General features: G+C 39.1%; 1 protein-coding gene across 1 annotated transcript in view; it reads right to left on the reverse strand.

The window, feature by feature from the left end:
• Window positions 1–18,837, reverse strand: part of Cab39l (calcium binding protein 39 like) — a 103,925-nt gene that overhangs the window by 82,069 nt on the left and 3,019 nt on the right. Inside the window, exons 2-3 of the mRNA XM_051195592.1 lie at window positions 17,042–17,180; window positions 823–970 (exon numbers count right to left, since the gene is read on the reverse strand). The gene's annotated coding sequence lies outside the window, so the exon portion shown is untranslated. The remainder of the gene's footprint in view (window positions 1–822; window positions 971–17,041; window positions 17,181–18,837) is intronic.

Genomic DNA, 18,837 nt, shown 5'->3' on the forward strand with positions numbered 1-18,837 from the left:
GACAGGAGGGATGGAGGGAGGGAGGAACACCTCAAAAACAAAACAGAACAAAAAAACACAAAATGGAAATATCATAAAGAATAGCTGGGATTTTGCTTTTGACAACATCATTAAAAACTGTACATACTAGGATTTCTTTTCTTTTTTTAAATGTTAATATTTGTGTGTGTATGTGTGTGGTACAAGATGCAAGTGTGGGAGGGGTGTGTCTTAGTTGTTGTGGGTTCTAGAGATCAACCTCAGGTTGTCAGGCTTGTATGGTAAGCATACTATATGATGAGCCTACATGTTCTTTTTAACTTCAACATAATTTAATTCAAACCTTTTTACTTAGCCATTGAAGACAATCTAATATTTATCTCTACATAAATAAGTTTGTGTATATATCCCTATGCTGTCTAATTTTATGTCAACTTGACACAAGCTTGAGTAGCTGGAAAGGATGGAACCTCAATTGAGAAAATGGGTCCATAGATCTGGCTGTAGTGCATTTTCTAAATTAGTGAGTGATGGGGGTAAGCCCCATCCACCCTGGTGGTGCCATCTCTGGGCTGGTGGTCCCGGTTCTTTAAGAAAGCATGCTGAGCAAGTCATGGGAAGCAAGTCAGTAAGCAGCACTCATCCATGGCCTCTGTATCATTCCTGCCTCCAGATTCCTTCCCAGCTTAAGTTCTTGTCCCAATTTCCTTCAATGATGAACACTGATGAGAAAGTGCAAGCCAAATCAACCTTTTGTTCCCAAAGCTGTTTTGGTCATGGTGTTTTATTGTGGCAATAGTAACTCTAACTAAGACAATCCTATCATATATTAGGAAAACTTACACCTCTCTCCTTTAATACACCGCTCCTGTATGAAGAATATATAAACCACCAATGGGGAGTCCGCATCTTCATTTTCCAAGCAGCCACTACAGGTTTAAACTGAACCTTAACCCTTGATATTCTTTCTTCTTCAAGGTGGATGTTTATCCTGTAGTAACATAAAATAATAATAATTAATAACAATAATAAAACTGTTTAGTTTTATGGGAGTCACATAGACCTGGGTTTAAATTCCAAGTCTTCTACTTAACACCTGTATCAACTGAATCAAATTACTTGAAAGACTCTCAGAACCTATTTAAAAAAAAAAAAAAGCATAGGTTGCAATGTATAGATCAAATGATAATACAACAAACGAATAAATGCCATCATAACATTAAACTTCAGTATAAATTGTCTTGTGCCTTTCTGACTCTTCTCCTGCCTCTTTCTCCCCCTCCTCCCTTTGTCTCAACAGGTATTTGTTCTGTAATCCAGGTTAGCCACCATTTGCCTGCCACTACTTCACCAGTGCTGGGATTGTAAATATGTGAGAATACATCTGACTCAAGGGACTACTATTATGTCTGATGCTCTTCTATGTAATTTTGACTTAATTCAATCTGTCTAAAAGGCCTCTCCAGAGTAAATTTTCTTAAGCAATAGACTTGAACTTGCTTTGAAAGCTTATTAATTATCAGCAACATGAAACACACCTAATAATGTATATTCTACTCTCCAAAAAGTAACACACCCAAACTCTACTGCCGAATATACCACACACCACTGGAGAGTCCAAATCTATGTTCACTAAAAGTTCCTTTTATTGTGTGGTGATGATCCCAAAGTGTAAAAATTCTTTTAGTTCTTTTCCAGGGGTTTTTTTTTCCTTCCATTTTATTTAATTTTGTGGCTAAATATGTAAAAATACATGATTCTGAGGTCAAGATATAAACAAGTTGTCTTAAGAGAAAGCTCTCTTTTATTGCTGGCATCTTCTCCTGCCTTTAGGGTATTATATATATTGGAGAAAGAGGGTGATTTGGAAAGGCACCATCTACCTACCTAGAAATGGTCCTATTATTTATTATTTGGCTATATTACACTACAGTATATCCAATCACTCTCTTATTAATGAGTACTTGAAATGTTTCTAATTTTTAAATGAAGTATGATGGTTAATATTAAATGTCAATCTGGTAAGACACTGAGTCAACTAGGAGACATGACTCAGGGTAGTTCTGTAAGGGAGTTTCCAGAAAGGACTAGGTGGGCGGAGAATGAGTGCACCTTTGAACAACTGGCCCAAATATAGGGACCAGAGGCGAAGGAAGAGTGGCCGGCCTGCCTTTGTTTCTTGCTAGCGAGTATGGCTGTTGCTGTTGCTAGTGCCACCATATTTCAGAGCTGATACTCCTGCTCCTTTGGCCTTCCAAAACTGAAACCCAGAGATCCTCAAGAATCTTCCAAGCCTTGAGCACCAAATTAAGACAGAGACATACAGTTCCATAGATTGAATACCTTAACTGGGTTCTTAGACTCTCCAGCATATACCATACAGTCATCTTTGGACTATCCACTTGAATGAATCTTTTAAAATGTATGTTCATTTTACTGGTTCTGTATACCAGGGCACCCTGTCTAGAACAAGCAGTTCTCAGTGACCAGGAGTACAGAACTGTGAGTGTACTTTATCATAATGTTTTTAGAAAAGATTACTAAAAGTTTAATGCCTGTGCTAAAGGATACATGCATGTGATTTCATTGGATACTGCAGATAAGTAATGTTAATGTATCCACGTTTACCAGCAATGTACCCATGTGTACATTTTCCCTTCAGTTGAATAGTATAACTTCTAGAATTTGCTGAAAAATGCTTAAGAGTATCTTTAATCGTGTGTGTGTGTGTGTGTGTATAATTTGTAGGCATGTGTACATATAGGCAAGTTCATTTTAGTGTTCTCCTCTATCATTCCATGCTGTAAGTTTTGAGACAGGAATGTTCATTGATCCCATAGTTCACCTACTGGCTAGGCTGGTTGGCTAGTTAGCTCCAAGGAACCTCCTATCTCTACTCTCCCTATGCTGGAGTTGCAGAAACAAGTTTGCTCATCCTGGCTTTTATGCTGTTGTGGGGGTTCAAACTGAGGTTCTAATTCTTGCAGAGAAAGCACATTACCAATGGAGCCATCTCCCCAGCCCTCAATAGTTCTAGTCCCCCAGCACAGCTTTAATTTGAACTTCTTTTTGTGTAACTGTAGGTGGGAATTCTTTTATCCTGTATCATCTGATTTCTCTTCCTGTGAGATCTCTTAAAATCTTTGGTCCATGATTTGCCTACATTTTCAGAAACGGGTTGTAATTTACATTCACACATTTCTCCCATTTTGTCATTTGTCTTTGCTTGTATTTTTCACCATGTAAATAAAATTTTTTTACCAACACATTGGGGTTTATCCTGATTTTCCTCCGGCACTGAGTCATGGTTATAAAAACCTTGGCTTCTGCTTCCATACTTTAGCCAGGTTGTACAACGGCTGTTTTGCTCAGTGTTGCTATTGAAAAGTCTGTTGCTAGCCTCTTTTCTTCCTGGAAACCCAAGGGAAATTTTCTTCATTGTCTTGAAAGTTTCACTAAGCTATAATTTGAAGCTGATCACTTTGGATCAACGTTCCTAGTACACAGGCTTTCCCCTTTAAAGTGTGTGGGGGGGAAGGGGAGGCATTGACATTACAGTATTGGTCATGCTAGGACATCACTATGCCACCGACACCTCTAGTCTGAAGGCCTTTTTATTAAGAACACCAAGTCTTCTTTATTTAAAAGAGTGCTTCAATGGGTAGAAGTTTAATTATCAGCCCTACTACTGTTTTTCTACTGAAAAATTTAAATCTTTCATCTTATAACTTAAGTAACTCCTAGATACTTGTGATGTAACTTTGAAGCAGAACATATACCTAAATCTTTGCTTTATGTGCACACACATCTGTGTAACTTTTATTCCCATTGTCTTTTTTTGGGGGGGGGGTGCTGTCTTCATGACTTGCCATTCTCTCTAACTTAATGTCATCTTTTCTTTCTTGGATACTTTAGAGTTTAGCTTCATTTTACAAGACATATTTTCTTAGTTCAGAAAATTCATCTCCACATCTTTTCTGCTTTTCCACTTTGGTGGTTATGATTTGGATTTGAATGTCTGCAAATGCTTTTCATCCAGGAAGAAGTTCTGCACTGCACTTTCCTTTGCTCTGCTTCTGAGTGTGCTAAGCAGCTTCACTGGCAGCTGAAATGTTTGACTCCCTATTCATTTTCTATTCAAGTAACTTTACATGAATGTTGCCTGCCATCTTCTGTTCAGTTTTAAAGTGTTTTCTTTTTCCTAAACCACATGACAGTACATATGCACAGGAAGGAGGGATGTGAATGGCTTACTGATTTCTTAGTTCAATGGTACTTAATTAACTGCTTCTGTGTTTGTTTTCTGTTGTTTATTTTCATCCTTTTTGGATAGGAGGCAGGCATATTCACCTTCCATTCAATTCCAACAGATCCTTGATTTTTGCTACCTCTTCCTGTTGACAGCAATTTTCACTGCCTGGTGGCTCCACGCTCCTTCCTTTAAGGCTCCCCCCTCCTTCCTTTAAGGCTCCCCCTTCCTTAGAATCAGCACATTTTTGTTTTGTTTTGATAATTTTTTTTAATTTAAATGGGAAACAAACTTGTTTTACATGTCAATCCCAGTTCCCACACCCTCCCCTCCTTCCCTGTTTCTATAAACCACATATGAGTGAGTGCATAACGTGTTTATCTTTTTGTGACTGGGTTACCTCACTCAGGATGGTTTCTTCTAGTTCTGAGAATTTCAAGATTCCATTGGTTTTTTTTGTTTTTTGTTCCCCACCCCCCCACAGAGTTCTTCACTGTGTAAATGTACCACGTTTTCTCCATCCATTCTTCAGATGAGGGTCATTTATGTTGCTTACGGGTTCTGGCTATTAAAAATAATTCTGCTATGAACATAGTTGAATGTTCAACTTTTGGGTATATGCCTAAGAGTGAAATTACTTGATCTTGAGGTAGACTGTTTCCCATTTTCCTGAAGAACTGCCATACTGATTTCCAAAGTGGCTGTATGAGTTTGCACTCACAACAGCAGTGGAGGAGTATTTCCCTTTCTCCACATCCTCTCCAGCATAAACTGTCTTTGGTGTTTTTGATTTTAGCCATTCTGACAGGAGTAAGATGGTATCTCAGGGTTGTTTTGATTTGTATTTCCCTGATGGCTAAGGATGTAGGATGTTGAGCACTTTCTTAGATATCTTTCAGCCATTTTAGATTCCCCCATTGAGAATTATCTATTTAGTTCTGTACCCCACTTTTTAATTGGATTATTTGGAGTTTTCGTAACTAGCTTCTTGAGTTATTTTGGAAATCAGCTTGCTATCAGATGTTGGTTTGGTAAATATCTATTCCCAGCCTTTGGGCTGCCATTTTGTCTTGTTACTGTGTACTTTGCCTTATAGAAGGTTTTCAGTTTCAGGAGGTCCCATTTGTTAATTGTTGATCTCAATGTCTGTGCTACTGGTGTTTTGTACAGAAATCGGTCTGTAGGGCCCTGCAAGGATCCCCAAGGCATCTTGAACAAGCCTGAAGCTGTTGGCTGGAACATCTTGCCCTGGAGTTGTCGTTGGTACTTTTCCTGGTTAGCTAACACACATCTGGTGGGGAGGAACTAAGCCTGAAAACCCTGTTATTTTTCCACTATGCTGTGAATCAGTATATAAGCCCACTCCATCCCCTTCATCCGACATTCTGACACTGCCATTGAATGAATGACCTGCTGTCTTGTCTCTTATTTTAATCTCTAGGCCTTCACTGGCCCAATTCGCAGAACAGATCATAGCATGGGCGCTACAAATGGAGGTCCCACTGAGATCTGGAAAAAAGGATCACCTAAGAGATCGCCCTTGGAGGCCAGCCAGCAAAGTAAGTGAATGAGGGTGTATTGAGAGATGGGTCCAATAACTCTAAGGAAATTCTCAGTGGGCAATTAGTGGCCCTATTGAAAAGAAAGGGCACCAGGATTAAAACTAAGACAGCTAAACAATTCATTGCCATATTAGAGAAACATAGTCCCTGGTTTATGCACTCTGGAGGCTTCAACATTCCTGACTGGGAACAGGTAAAAAGAGATCTCCAAAAGGCTTATAAAGAAGAGGGGTCTGATAATTTCCCTATTGCCACATTTTCCCTTTGGCATCTAGTTAAAGATGTGCTCCTGAGCAACAATGTTAAAGTAAAAGAACAAATGACAGAGATGAATAGGACTTTTGAGAAAGTACAAGATTTAGAATCAGTAAGATCTATGAGGAAACAATAGGGATCTCAACTAGGAGATAGTCTTATTGTAACTGATGAAGATACTTTGGAAGTAGAAATTGAACAATTAAAACAAAGAATTTCTGAAGCTGATGAGCTCAATTGCAGTCCGCTGCAGCAAACCTCTTTTGTGATCCCTTTAATAGGGCCTCTGCGCCGAAAGGGATAGAGGAGGGGGTCAAAATTTTAATAACCAAGGTAGAAGCATTAGAAAAGGAAAGACAAGCTTTTCCTGTAATTCATACAGTGGATCCTCAGGATCACAGGGTTAGGGAGCACAACCCACTAAAGTTCAAGGATATAAAACAACTTAAGGAGGCCGTCACTGCTTATGGGCCCCATGCTCCTTTTACTCAGATTTTTGAGTCTTTTGCAGTGTTAAATTGCACCCCTAGTGATTGGATGCAGCTGTGTAGAGCCATGCTGAGTGGGGGTGATTATTTGCTCTACAGAGGTGAATTTCAAGAATATTGCAAAGAACCGGCCCAACGCAATGCCAGATTTCCTGCTAGGAATTTAGATATGCTCACGGATGATGGACAATATACTACCCTTGCAGCTCAAATTCTTTTTGACCCAGCAGTCTAAGCACAAATAGCTGTTGCTGCTACTAAAGCTTGGAAAGCCTTGCCTAATAAGGCCCCAGGGGATCAACTATCTAAGGTATTACAGAGACCATCTGAGCCCTATTCAGAATTTGCAGACCGCCTCCTATAGCTGGCCGGTCACAGTTTTGGTGATGTTGAAAATGCCATGCCCATAGTTAAATAATTGGCATTTGAAAATTCAAATAAATATTATAAAGAGGCTCTACGTCCCCACAAGGCAAAAAGTCTTAATAACTATATATGCATATGTCAAGACATAGATGGTCATCCATTATGGGCCAGGTCTCGCTCATGAAAGGAGATGGGAACAATGGAGGAGCCAGGCCAAAGACTTGTTTCGGATGTGGACAACAGGACATTTCAAAAGGAACTGATTTCCAAAGTGCGGCAATGCAATCAAGTCCTGGGCCAGGATTGCCCCCATCACCATAAAGGTCACCAATGGAGCAATGAATGTAAATCAAAACAGATGCCCTTGGTAATCCCTTACGGCTCCAAGTAACGGAGAAGCAGGGCCAGCCTCAGGCCCCTCAAGCCAAGGTGTACAGGACAATGGATACACCTGTAAACCACCCAATGCAGATGATCCTTCAGAGAAGCCCTTTTTATGTCCAAGACCTTATCAGAGGTACTCCAGGAATCACAGGATTAGACTTCTGTTCCGCCACACGAGCAATTTTAACACCATAAATGGGCACTCAAGCTTTAAACACAGGAGTTTTGGGGCCTCTTCTCCTAAGAGCGACAGGGCTATTGTTGGGATGCAATAGTGCTCTGTTGAAAGGAATTAGAGTCAATCCAGGAATAATAGATTCAGATTTTCAAGGAGAAATAAAAATCATGTTTAGGGCATAATGGGGTTATTAATGATACCATGGGTTGCTCGGATAGCACAATTGGTTCTTCTCTCTATGTTCAAAACCAACAATCCCTTTTTAAAGAATACCAGGGGATCTGCTGGTTTTGGGTATCAAGTCTTGAACAGGCTCCATGCTCACCCTTACCACATAAGGTAGATAATTTTCTGGACTTGTAGACACTGGGGCTGACTCCTCAGTAATAGCAAAAAAACATTGGCCACAAGCATGGCCTTCTCAGCCGGCCTCCACTCATTTCCAAGGGGTTGGTACTGCTGTGGCTCCAGAATGTAGCACTCAGCTTCTTAAATAGTCAGTTGATGAAGGACATTCAGGCCTTTTTCAACCTTTTGTGTTAAGTTATATCCTTGTTAATCTTTGGGGAAGAGATGTGCTTTAGGCCATAGGAGCGATCCTTACTACTGAGCTTGTTAAAAATATGCTGGCTGACCAAGGAAGAGGACTGGGTAAGTTCCTCAAAGGTGACCCTTAGTCTATTGCAGGAATAGTACCACTTAACCACCCAAAATACACCCAACTGTCTAGTACAAATTGGCATTTTAAAACTACATCTACAAACTAGCCTCCCACAGGAACACTTATGCTGATGTCATCTGCCACCTAAGGCAGTTTATATTAAAAGAAAAGGGGACCTGTAGGGCCCTGCATGGTTCCCTGAGGCACAATGAGCAAGCCTGAAGCTGTTGGCTGGAACATCTTGCCCTGGAGTTGTTATTGGTACTCTTCCTGTTTTTTTGCCACCAGGAGTTGTCATTGGTACTATTCCTGTTTTGCTAATACACATCTGGTGGGGAGAAGCTAAGCCTGAAAACCCTGTTATTTTCCACTGTGCTGTGAATCAGTATATAAGCCCACTCCATCCCCTCAATAAACATTTGACATTCCGACATTGCTGTCGAACGAATGACACACTGTCTTGGTTCTTATTTCAATCTCTAAGCCTTAGCCTAATTCATGGAACAGATTGTAGCAATGGCGCTACAGTGGTCTCCTGTACCAATTCATTCAAGGGTACCTCCCACGTTCTCTTCTAAGAGGTTCAGTCAATACTTTAAACATAACAAAAGCAATACACGGCAAACCAAAAGCCAACATCAAACTAAATGGAGAGAAACTCAATGTGATTCCTTTAAAATCAGGAACAAGACAAGGCTGTCCACTCTCTTCATATTCTTCAATATTGTACTTGAAGTTCTAGCTAGAGCAATAAGACAACAAACTGAGATCAAGGGGATATAAATTGGAAAGGAAGAAGTCAAACTTTCACTATTTGCAGATGATATGATGGTTTACATAAATGACCCAAAACCTCTACCAGGGAACTCCTACAGCTGACAAACACCTTCAGCAAAGTGGCAGAATACAAAATTAACTCAAAAAATTCACTAGTCCCACTATATACAGACAAAAAAAGGGGCTGAGAAAGAAGTCAGAGAAACATCACCTTTTATAATAGCCACAAACAACATACCTTGGGGTAATGCTAACCAAACAAGTGAAAGACCTATATGATAAGAACTTTTGAGTCTTTAAAGAAAGAAATTGAAGAAGATACCAGAAAATGGAAAGAGCTCCCATGCTCTTGGATTGGTAGGATCAACATAGTAAAAATGTCAATCTTGCCAAAAGCAATCTACAGATTCAATGCAATAATCATCTAAATCCCAGCACCATTCTTCACAGACCTTGAAAGAACAATACTCAACTTTATATGGAAAAAAAAAGACCCAGGCTAGCCAAAATAACCATGTACAATAAAGGAACTTCTGGAGGCATCACTATCCTTGACTTGAAGTTCTATTATAGAACTATAGTCCTGAAAACGCTTGTATTGGCACAAAAATAGACAGGTAGACCAATGGAATTGAATTGAAAACCCTGATATTAACTCACACACCTATGAACACCTGATTTTTGACAAAGAAGCTAAAAGTATACAATGGAAAAAAGAAAGCATCTTCAACAAATGGTGCTGTCGTAACTGGATGGTGGTGTGTAGAAGACTGCAGATAGATCCATGTCTATCACCATGCACAAAACTTAAGTCCAAATGGATGAAAGACCTCAATATAAATCCAGCCACACTGAATCAGCACATTTTTGAGACTGCCTGTTGGGCACATATACAGGTTTCATATATCTCAGTATTTCCTTGGGTCTTCCTTCTATCCAGCATGACAAGCATTTTGCCAGCTTCCTGCTCTGTTCATGTCCTTAAATACTTTCCAGACTACCTTCTTCTTGTCTAACTCTTTTTAGGGGTTTTGGGATCTGATAGGAGTTGAACTGAAGCTTTACAACATGAGTCAGAAGTGTTCTATCTCTGAACCATATCTCAAGCCTCTCCCTTCATCTTTTACTAAGATTTGAAATGTTTACATTTAGTTAGTACACCCTGACCCCCCTATTCTATTATTAATAACTATATTATCATTATTCTGTCCTCTACTATTCATGCTTATGCTGCATTTCCTTTATGTAACAACTTGAAATTCCTTTTTTGACAAACTTCATGCACATGTACACATTCACATGTTGGAGGGACACCAACTACATGGATTTCTCCCCACAGTAGGTGATTGTCTAAGTCTCTTTATATCACTGGATATCCTAGTATTCAGTTACAAGATTGTCCATTTAGCAGGTTAAGGACTGTCACTTATTTTCCACACCAGTTACAGAACATAGGTTGTTATCTTCTGAGCAACCAGTTATGAATTAGAGGTGTGCACAACACACCTACTAGGAGCCAATAATTTGCAGAACTTACCAAACTCAAGAAAATGGGTTTGCACTGTAATGTGGCCCATATAGGAAATAACATCCACCTCAAAAGTCCTGGCGTAGGAAAAATAACCACAATCCAAAACCGAATCTACAGATTCCTTCATTATTATTATTATTATTATTATTATTATTATTTATAATTTATGACACTGATACAGGCAAAGCAGAGGCAAATCGAGAACTTCTATTTCACCAGGTTTGGCCAAACTATAAATGAATTCACATTCCCATAAACTTACATATATAATTGGTTTTTGTTTTTTGTTTTTTTGTTCCCCCCCCCCTCTATCTTAATGTAGGGTTAGAGCAAGTCTTGAAACCCACAGCTAAGCTTTATAGCAGAAAATCTCAGTAATATCACCATCAATATATTATAACGTCTTTAACTCAGGACAGCCAAACAGACAAGAGGATGATGGGCAGAGCTTCCATACCCTGCCTAGACTTAACCATTGTCCTAGTATGTCTGTGTACTATCCAGGAACATTATCACTTAGAAGTTTAATGGGGGCTCAGCTATGCAGGCATGAGTTGACTAAATAATTGACACTAGGGACTAAATTCAAACATCCTTTCACTTCCAGGGAAGGGAAATCCTAGTGTGTATGTGTGCTAGTGAACCACAGTGTAACCACAGAGGTTAAAGGCAACCTCAAATGCTATTCCTCGGGTACCATGCATCTTATTTTTGAGACCGGGTCTTTCAAAGGCTGAAGATCAACAAGTAGGCTAGGCTGTTGGCAAGGGTGTCCCAGGAGCTCACCATATTTGCCTCCATCATAGTGGGATTTCAAGTTTGAGTCACCACATCTAGCTTTCTGGGGACTGAATTCCTATCTTCATGCTTGCAAGGCAAGCACTTTTCAATGGAACTATCTTCCCATACCTGAAGTTCCAATTATTTGATGACATAATTGGTTCATCAGGCAATCATCCCCAATCTTACAAGCTTCCTTCCTGGTGGCTAGCTTACATATGGTGGAAGGTGCCATGTAGGCTGCTGAGGGGAAAATGTCATCACATCTTACCCACTTGTGGAACCTGTGAGCTATAACATCTGGCTTGGAAGGTGTGTCCACTGTGTAATAGTGACACAAATGTTATGGGGTTAACCATCTACTTTCTACTTGGACTTAAGGCCCACTTCACAGCAGGATATTCATGTCTGGTACTTTTAAAACAAGGTAAGAACCCATGGCTAGGCAGGTCATAAACCCTACCACCATTATTTTGCTAAAGCAGCAAGGTATCAAACTGCCTTCTACATACTTATCCTTATACTCATAGACCAGTGCAACTCTCAAATTTTATTACTTCTTTATGAAATGGATGGAAAACAATATGAAGACTCACAACTGGTCAAGTGCAGAGATTAAGTGACTGGGGAGTGCTCAGTCTAAATGGGACTTCTGTATCCCTCAAGACTTGAAACACAGCAGAAAAGGAATCAAAAAGATTTTAAGAGCAGAGGTCTGGAGAACTGCTATAAAACGAAAGCCACTGCACTTATGAACTCATAGCATCTGTGGTTGTAAGCACAAAATATACACAAGTTCAAGCCAATAAACACTCCAGTATGGAAAGGGGAGGAATGCATGAGGTCCCATCCCCTAGGCAAGTTACTATGGTCAGTAGATAGCTGCTGGAAGAGGAAGAGTAGGTCTTCTTCAGTGGTATGGCCCAAGGCAAGTTGTCTATATGCCAGTGGACGGTAATCAATACACATACACATATGGTCAACAATAAAAGGACTTAGTGGGGGAAAAGAGAGAAAAAACAAAAAATAAAAAACCAAAGACCCACAAAGTTGAAAGGGGTATGGGTCTGGGATGAGTCAGAGGAAATAGTGGAGATTGATATGATCTAAATATATTACATACATATTTATGATTTGTGTATGAAACTAACAAGGAATAAAACTATTTAAATTGATTTATGATTTTCTGTGACTATAAACCTCAGGTAATTTATTCCCATCAGAATAACTTGAATTCATGTTTCTAAAACATGGCTTGAGCTTATTCAGCTGAAGCACAGTACTTTTATTTCCTTTGAAATAGACTTCCTGACGGTGGGTTAAATTTTTTCTACATTGTCAGACCACATAGCTCTAAAACTATCATTCCCATCTTTTCATAGTGGAGCCATTACAATATATTTAATGCTTACCACTTGATTTTACGTTGAACATTTCCCATATCATTAACTGTTTGAAATCTGTTCTCTAGTATGTCCCTTCAAGAAGCATTGAAACAATCCTTAAACTGTTTTGTGATTGAACCTTTTGGTAGACCACATTGGCCAGGATGATCTTGAACTCCGATCCTTCTACCTCAAGCTCCAAAGTGCTAAGATTACAGGTATGCCACCATACCCAGCAATGTCCTCAAGTTCTTAAAGGACAGTCTGGTGATATGAATTATTATATTTCCTTTAATAGTTTTTTTAAACTGTTGCTTTATTATCCAGAATGAAATGTAGCTACCCAAAGCACCAAATCCATGGGTTACATTGTGCCAAGCCACTTGTTTTTGTTTTCCATAACTGAAAAAAAAAATGGTTTTAAAGAGACAAAGAGGAACTGGGTGTTGTAGCACACGCCTTTAATCCCAGCACTTGAGAGACAGAGGCAAGCAGATCTCTGTGATTTACAAAGTAAACCTGGTATGCAGAGTAAATTCCAGGACAGATAAGAGTTACAAGGAAAAACCCTGTCTCAAAAAATAAAAATGAAACAAAATAATAAAAAGCCACAGATGGAGAAAATTTGTATACTGTACGATATTATATTGTCTTTGTATTGTTTGACTGCTGAGGAAACAACAACTGATAAAGGAAATGCTGCTACATTAATTCAATTTATATATTTTAAAAATGCTTTGACTCCAAAATTTAAGTTCAAGGACAAGTCACTGGGGAAAAGGATTTCTATTTTTGTTTCAACAGAAAATAAAAAGCTGTGGATTCCTTCCAGACTAATGTGGTTTGATCAAGCCAGACCCCCTGAAACAGCGTTCCTGGTGATCCAACATTCAAAATAGCTTGAACGAGGCAGCCTTACAGACTACAGCCATCTTCTTAGGATCCCGACGACAGCGCCCCCTATCAACAGAAAGTAGTTTGGAAAGAACGACGCCCAAATTCCCAAATATTGTTTATAAATGTTTGTTTTCATTTAAATGGACTTGGTTATAAATGGGTAATGATCACAGCCAATTATTTTTAAAGGTAAAAAGGGAATTATGGTATTGATATGATTACTTTGTTTTGGAATGGATTTTCATTTATTGATACAATTTAATGTCAATTTTATGATATGTATATTTCTCCTCTTGTTTAGGTATCGTGTTTATTGAGCTCAGTTAGAAATGTAATGTACAATGTAGTACAGATAATAGATAATTATCTATGATAGTCAAAGTTTAGAGTTAAGTTAGTTAGGTTTTTCAAGATACACAGAGATGTATTTGAGATAGATAGGAATTCTTCAAACCTTTCAAAGACCTACAGAATATGGCATTTAAAATGGTTTAGGGTTTTTCTTGACAATGAGACATAATTGTTCCTGGCAACACCACCTGCGTCAGAAAGGAAGATGAAGATGGACATTGAAGAAACTCATTATGGAGTTTACTTCCAATATGGCAAGACTAGCCATTTGGACAAGATACTGCTCTTGTCTGGACTGTTTGACTTTATGCTGTATAAACTGGACATGCAGGACCCAACAAAAAGTGACTGCTGATTCAAGATGGACATTGCTACAGAGATCCTGCTTCATGGAAGAGTCTGCGAGACAGTATGCAGGACACAAAGAAAAGTGACTGTCAAACTGCTAATACAAAAAGACAGTTTAAAGTTTCCTGCTTTGCTGAAGAGTCAGCTAGACACACTATGGCCTATGGGCTGAAGATGGAAGATTACAAAAGAACTTCGGGTGACGAGGCAGTGAGTTGTCTCTGTCATTTCTAGAGTTTATATACTATCCTTCTGTGGTCTTTGATGGAGTTGAAGACAGATAGTTATGGTTATAGTTTTCCTTAGTTAAGCTTAAAGATAAATTACATATAGGACTTTAACTCACAAAGATAAAATAGATGATGAAATATTTTCTTCAAATCTTGCTAAATGTTAATGGACTAAATATTGTTAACTGTGATTCTTATTGGATAACTGTTATGTGATATATTTTGCTATGTTAAGGTTATAACCCTTCTTTTTATTTAGACAGAAAAGAGGAGATGATGGGAGATGTCATTCTGTATATGTTTCTCATACTGGTTAATAATAAAAACACTGTTGGCCAATAGGAAAGGAAGATAGGAGGGACTAGGAGACAAGGAGGAAATAGGAAGTAGGAAGGAGGAGTCAAGATGGAGAGTCTGGAGAAAGCAGTATGCCGCCGGCTCCCTGGTAAGAGAAATACATAGATCAGCAGAAATGGGTTAATAATTAAAGGCAGAGCTAGCCGATAAGAAACAAGTAACCGGGCCAACAGTATTGTATCGAATACAAAATCTCTGTGTGTTATTTGGGGCTGGCACGGCGGCGGGACAAGACCAGGCGACGGCAGGCGGGAAAACAGTACATGTTACAATTCTCACAGGTTGTTTCTCCAATTATCCACACTTTTTTCATTAGACACAAAACAGTGATCTCTAAAAAACCCTTTCAAAAAGTTGAAACTCAACTCACCACAATGGTCATGCCACAATGTATAGAGTATTCTGGTAGTTTCAATTTTTCACAAGGATAAAGTTACAGGAGAGCATAAAGCTTTGATTTAATTTCCTCAGGACTCTCCTAGAAAAAGTCAAGACAGACTTCTTTGTTGGCATATCTTAAGGTGCATCCTGAAAAATGATGCAAACCTATCTGAACCAGTTACTAAGGACTTTTATCTTCTTATATCTCAGAGATAGTTATCTTGGAAATTTAAAAAATAACTTCACTGATTCCACATGTCCTTCATTTTTACCAAGTTCTTGTTATTGTTTTCTTTAAAAAAAAAAAAAAAAAAAAGCAAAGCTGTTTTTCCATGTTCTTTTGTATTCTTTTCTATCTGGTATTGCCATTGTTATTTCCTTGCAGGAAAGTAATAGACTACGAAAATACAAACGTTCTCTTTCTCTGCCATTTCTCTGAGGAGGCAGATCACTGTCTCACTGTCCCTTTCTCCCGCCACCTACCCCCAATACACTTTACATATGAGTTATATAGAAGGAGGAGGAGGAGAAGAAGAAGAAATAATAATACAGACTTCTGGCACCAGTGTGTCCAATGTTTTGACACTGCAATACAATGCTGTCAACTATAAACTCCATCAAGGTTGCTGCAAGATACTATGCAACCAAGTTACAAACAATAGCTATCCTAGGCCTCAGTAAAGCCTTAAAGTCTTCATCATAACCTCTCCACCAAAGTTTTTATTTGAGATATACTTTAAATGAGCACACACTTATCACACATAACATTCACCATTACTCTCAGTAAAAGGTATTTCATCTCAAGGAATTCCCTCTGGCTTAACTAATTGAATGAACCCTGTCTACACTTTCAAGAGGCTGAGCCTAGCACTATAACCCAAGGGTATATAAGCTCTCCAGTTTCCTTGGTTTTATCTGACTTTTAAACAAAGCAACCCCCCCCCCACACACACACACTAATTCTGGTCAGATTTGTTGGTTTAGGCCCTAATCCCAGCATGTGTCAGGCAGAAGTGCTCTCAAGTCCCAACCTAGTATGGACTACAGTAAGACCCATTCTCAAAAATAAAACAAGCAAACAATCACTGGTGGTGATACACATTGACAATGCTAGCACTCAGGAAGCTGCCAATCTACACAGCAAGATTCTGTTTGATCAGTCTCTTACTAGCCCACCTACCTAATAGGCTCAAACTGTTATGTCTTGCTTTCTGCTGTTGTTCTAAGTATGTTATGTCCCAGGTTGATCTTGACCTCATGATCCTAATGCCTCATCCCAGGATCACAGGCATGAGCAAACATCCCTGGCTTGCTTCTAGTAACTTAGAGATTAACTGTAAGGTCAGCTACTCCTGGGCAAAGGAAGGAAGTATCTGCACACAGACATCTTTTTTTAAGAAGTCCAAATGGTATTTGACATTGTTCTTTTTACAACTAAGATTCTTTAAAAAAAATATTACTATGTGTGCTCATGCATGTGGAGGTCAGAAGGCAACTTGTGGGAACTGGTCCTCTCCTTTTACCATGTGAGTCTGGAATTGAACTCAGGTTCTCAGGTTTGGTAGCTGAGTTATCACTCAGGCCCTAAGGCCAGCATCTTACAACTTACTTTTCTCTAGATTTACAGAACTCAGGGTATCTGTCTTTGGATGGTATCAAAGAATAGATGAAGGATTTGCTATCTTGTTCTCTAACTAAAAAGAAATCGTCTTTAATTGGCTCAGAAGTCACCTGTTTTTACCTTAAAAACTGCAAGGACTGGCCTAGGAGACAAAATTTGATTGATACCTCAAAGCTAACCCAGTAGAAAACAAAACACAGGCTCTGGGTGATGGAGACCCCACTCAGCATGAAGACTTATTGCCCCTTGCTTCTCTCTTACCTCTTTAGAAAAGCTCTTTGCACCCAAATTCTTCTCTAAACAGTCTTTGCTGGTGGCAGTTTCCCATCTTCTGTGGTTTTTGTCTTTCCAAATCTTTTCTTGCCCCAAATCACTGGGGAGCAGTGAGGAACAGCCAGACCTGGATCAAGTAACAGCATTAATTACTACCAAAAGAATATACTTGTTAGTATTGGGAACCACTGCTGCAAACACAAATAACAAATACTATGTCCATAGATAAATAAGAGGCCATACACATGATATTGAGGAGGACAAATTCTACCCACCTGCCTCAAAAACCATCATGAATGGTCCCAAAAGTGATGAAATTAGTACATGAATATAATGTGGCCATGTAAAAGTGACTTGAAACAAATGAAGGCACAAAATTTAGTTATTACCACTTGCAAATATTTATCCTCTAACAAAACAGATTTTGTCATTCCATTTAAGAATATGGTATATATAAAAAGGAGGTGAATGATGAGAGTGGCCAAATGGCAGGAATATAGGTCCCTGACACCTATGTGCAACAAAGACACCTGGATAGCTAATATTCTTTTATGTAGGGTAGAGATAAAGTTTATTCTCAAAGACCACACTTACTCTTTAGTATCTCTATCATCATAGCCAAACTGGATCTTAATTAAAATAAATCCCAAGCTAAGGAACACAGGATTTGTCATGACCATAGTGGCATATAAGTATTGTGTTTTACTAAGACAGAATCTCACTGCATAGACTAGACAAGCCTCAACATGGGGATCTTCCTGCCCCAGTCTCCCTGGAAACTGAGGTCAGCACTGCCACCACTAAATGTTGTACTTGGAGTGAATGAGAGAGAGCAGAAAGAAAAGGAAAGATATTACAGGAATTGCAGCTACAGACAGGTTATTAAGTGGGACAAAAGGAAGAATTTGATTTTAAATCTGAGCCACAGAGAAGATGCCCACATTAACGGTCAAGGTAATATAGGAAACATGAGGGAAGAAGTGTGTACATATTAAGATCTGCCAAGACCATCAGATATGTGTTTTTAGTGCTCAAGCAAGAATTGGACATATAGGTCTCACTTGCATTAAAATGTTAGTTTAAGCAACAGGAACAAATGAGATTGTGAATGCAGAAGTTAAAGGTTGACCAGGAAGGATTCCATTATCCTTTAAGAAAAGTAAAGCAACAAGGACAATGATTTCCAGGAAGCCTTACATGTATTCTCAGTATTGAGAGGGACAAAAAGCCAAATAGAGTTAGGGTGTAGATGAGAGATCAAGAGCTCAGCTAGCATGTACTAGGCCCCGAAGTTAATCTAAGTTGTGGTAGAATATTATTTTCAGGTGTGTGGCTTTTGCTTATGCTCATTTGTTTAACTCTGTGAAGCTGTGTTACTTACTGTGCCTGTCTAAAACACCTGATGGGTTAATAAAGAGCTGAACAGCCAATAGAGAGGCAGGAGAGAGAAATAGGTGGGGCCGGCAGGCGGAGGGAATATAAATAGAAGGAGAAAATGAGGAAAAGAGAAGGAGTAATATAAGGAGAGGAGGACGTTGGGGTCAGTCACTCAGCCACTCAGCCATGGAGAAAAAAAGGAAAGTTAAGATACACAGAAGAAAGATAAAAGCCCAGAGGGAAAAGGTAAGTGGAATAATTTAAGATAAGAAAAGCTGGCTAGCAGAAGGACTGAGTAGTCTAAGAGACCTCAGACAGTGGAGCCAGGATGTATCCCTGGTGCACAAAAGGACTTTGCGAACATATCCCCCATGGAGGGATAACTGCCTTAATCTAGAGACAGGAGA

Source organism: Phodopus roborovskii, unplaced genomic scaffold, assembly GCF_943737965.1.
Source record: "Phodopus roborovskii unplaced genomic scaffold, PHOROB, whole genome shotgun sequence".
NCBI lineage: Eukaryota > Metazoa > Chordata > Mammalia > Rodentia > Cricetidae > Phodopus > Phodopus roborovskii.